This window comes from Thunnus maccoyii, chromosome 12 (assembly GCF_910596095.1).
Source record: "Thunnus maccoyii chromosome 12, fThuMac1.1, whole genome shotgun sequence".
Lineage (NCBI taxonomy): Eukaryota > Metazoa > Chordata > Actinopteri > Scombriformes > Scombridae > Thunnus > Thunnus maccoyii.
The window spans coordinates 16213758-16217460 of record NC_056544.1 but is presented as its reverse complement, the minus strand read 5'-3'; positions in this window follow the sequence as shown (position 1 = coordinate 16217460).

Below are 3703 nucleotides of genomic sequence, written 5' to 3'. Positions count from 1 at the left end.
AGAGGAACCGGGTTGTTCCGGTACGTTGTCTGATTTTTTTTTAAAGTCAAAAGCCACTTTGTACTTTGAGGAAGTGGGGCTGTTTCTGAAGCACATTTCCTTTCCCTCCCACAATTATTTCCTTGTACGGTGGCAAAACATGAAAAGGCAAAACTGTGGGCACGCAGCCAGGAAAACACGTTTTTGTGAGGGATGCTAATATTGACACAACACCAGGCAAGTCTGATGTACTACACAGATGTTTCACCAACAGATGTCAGTACGAGTCAGATTTTAACTGGTTTGACATGTGGACAAGGATGAAATGCAACGTGCAGGTGGACAATTTAGCAATACAACAACAATTATAATAAAAAATAATAGTAATTAACTAAGTTTATTGATATAGAACCTTTCAAGAGCAATAAATAATAAGGCAACATATATAAAATAAAATAGATAAAATAAACAAAAATGACACAAAGGCAAGTCTAAACAGGGCATTGGGCTGCTTGTTCAAAGTGTCCGTAGTGTCCATGTATCCTAAATACGAAAAGAGACCTCCAACGTTTAGAAGCAACAACCTCAAGAGCACAGTCTGCTTCAGATTTAAGCCTGGAGCAAGAGGCAACCAACAAACCATGATCAGTCAGGTGTCACATGAGACCTTTTTGGTGACCTTTAGTAAGTGGCTTAGGGGTGTTTTAATAGGGCAGGTGACAATTAGGACATTAACAATAGTTGTGTGTAGTGACAAGAGCTCAATATGAAAACAGGATCTAAATTATTTAGTGCTTTATACAGTAAGTAGCAATACATTAAAATCCAGTGGTAGCCGGTTCAAGGTTGCTAAAATGGGCAAAATGTTACCAATACTTATTGCTCTTGTTCGTCTTCTGCGCCACTTTCAATGAAGCTTTTGTCTTGGAAACAAATCACCTTAATCCATATGTGAGGAAACAGCATTGATAACTCTCTGTTATCTGAAGATTATGAGAAAGAGCATGTTTTGGATAGTTCTCATTTGTTGAAAAAAGACAAGACATACAGTATAGGTTTCTCATGACCTCATAAGTTGGACAAGGGTCAAACATTAAAAAATTTTGTGGGGGGGGGGGGGGGGGGGGGGGGGGGGCGGGGGGGGGTGTTGTTGCGTGTCTGATGGCCTGAGAGGGATCATTTCAGATTTGTCTTCATTCAGGCGGATTCAATTTATGGACAATCATTTTATGATGCCAGTTAGACAGTTCATGAGGACAGTCTTATTTTAATGGCAGTGAATAATACACCCAACAATAATTAAAAGCAAGAACAAAAAGAAACTGTGGGAACTGACACACTGTTAGGAATAATGTTGCCAAAAGGCAGCAGGAGTGGGGGACCCAAAACAGAACCTTGAGGAACTCCAGATTTTACCTCAGAGGGAGAGGAAATGGAAATACCATGGACAATAGAAAATTGACTATAAAGTTATTCATTTGGAAAACCCTCTCCAGGAGCTGCTGTGGGTATGTAGACTGAAATAAGGACAGAAGGGTCGCTGATGGACCACTGACTAATCAGTTGCATGAAATAAAGCCTAAGATTGTGATGGCTTTTGGCTGCAGTGTAGTATTTTAGCTTGGAGTCTTTGAAGTGTAGCTAATAAACTTCAAGTTTAGTGTGCTTCCACATGGCCGGTTTAACCCTCTTTGCCCCTGTGGCACAAATGAGCTTTAGGCCCCTCCTGCATTGTACAGCAGTCACCTTCAAGTACCCATCAAGTACAGAGCACAGTGCACATAGGAGAGCATGCTTATGTGATTCAATCATACAGTATTTGCCCCAAAACTTACCAGTGCTACTATACTAAAATACCATCTAACCGTGGGTTTTTATGTCTCACTCTAGCAGTATCAGAGGTATGTAGAGGTGGAAGTATTTTAATCAGTCAAATATGCACTGAGATTCCCAGAAAAGATGGAATGCTTGATAAATATCCACACCCATCACACACAATACAGGCAGATTAAATGGTAATCCCCAATTCTTTTTATAACGTCTCAGACCATAATCAGCTCGTTAGGCCTGAGGCATGTCAACAACTGTCATTAGGAAATGTCAGCTGGTGCCAGTTTCAATGCTTTACAGATACTCTGACTCTTCAAACCTTGTGCATACATTCAGCATCCATAGGTTCCTCTAAGCAGTTGTGTAAGACTATGAAAATTAAAGTTAGTGATGCCAACAATGCAGAGAAAGGCTACAAGAAGATAGTAAAGTGTTGTCAGCTTGCAGTTTCCATGTGTGAAATGTAATTAAGAGATGGCAGTTTAGGGGAACTGTGGGAGTCAAGATGAGATCTGGAAGACCAAGAAAACTCTCAGAGAGCAATGCTTGTATGCTGGTCAGAAAGGCAAAACAAACCCCCCATTTGACTGCAAAAATCCTGCAGGAAGATTTAGCAGACTCAGGAGTGGTTGTGCACCGTTCCACTGTGCAGTGATGCTTGCACAAACAAGACCTTTAGGGAAGAGTCGGTAGAAGAAAACCTTACCTGCATCCTCATAAAATCCAATTTCAGAAGTTTGCAACAGAACATCTACAGAAGCTTGATGTGTTTTGGAAGCAAGTGCTGTAGACTGATGAAGTTAAAATAGAACTCTTTGGCCATAATCAGCAAAGGTTTGGAGAAAAAAGGAGCAGAATTTCATGAAAAGAACATCTTGCCATCTGTTAAGCATGGAGGTGGATCCATCATGCTTTGGGGTTGTGTTGCAGCCAGAGGCACAGGAAACATTGCACAGGTGGAGGGACGAATGGATTCCATTAAATTCTGTAGGTAAACATCACACCATCTGTAAACAAGCTGAAAAGACGATGGCTTCTACAACAGGATAATGATCTTAAACATACCTTGAAATCCACCAAATACTACCTCAAGATGCAAGCTGCAGGTTTTAGAATGGCCCTCACAGTCCCCTGACTTAAACATAATTGAAAATCTGTGGGTAGATCTTAAAAGAGCTGGGCATACAAGACAGCCCAAGAACATTGCAGAACTAGAAGCCTTTTGCAAGGAAGAATGGAAGAAAATCCCAAATACAAGAATTGAAAGACTTTTAGCTGACTACAAAAAGTGTTTACAAGCTGTGATATCTACCAGAGAGGGTGTTACTAAGTACTGGCTATGTAGGCTGGCCAAACTTTTACACATGCCACAATGTTTTTTTTTTCTTTCAATTTATGACATAAAAAGTGACTATGCATTAACGTTTGCAGAAAATATTGTTTTTTTCATATCCTAGAGAGGCTGTGTTTACATCATCAAAAATCACATTACGGGGTGGCCAAACTTTTGCATATAACTGTATGTCAGTGGTTCCCAACCAGAGATTAGTGACAAGGGGTCGCAGGATGATGAAGGATGAATAAAATCCATTTATTACATTAAAATGTTTATTTTCTTAAATTTTTTTCCCTCCTTCCTTGTGAAATACTACATATTTTCATCTCATCAGACCTTTTAAAAATCCTTTAAATAAGCAATCTGGGAAGGAAAATCACTCTTTAGTTAAACTGGTCACAATTTATGTCCACATAAGGCCATATAGGCTGTGATGAATATTTTCTACATGTGACTTCAATTGCTTATTTAACAGTTCCAGAGCTAAAACTATTAGTTTAAAAAAATCAGTTGGCATAAATCATTAAGCCAAAATGCCAGAACTGACTGGATCCAGCT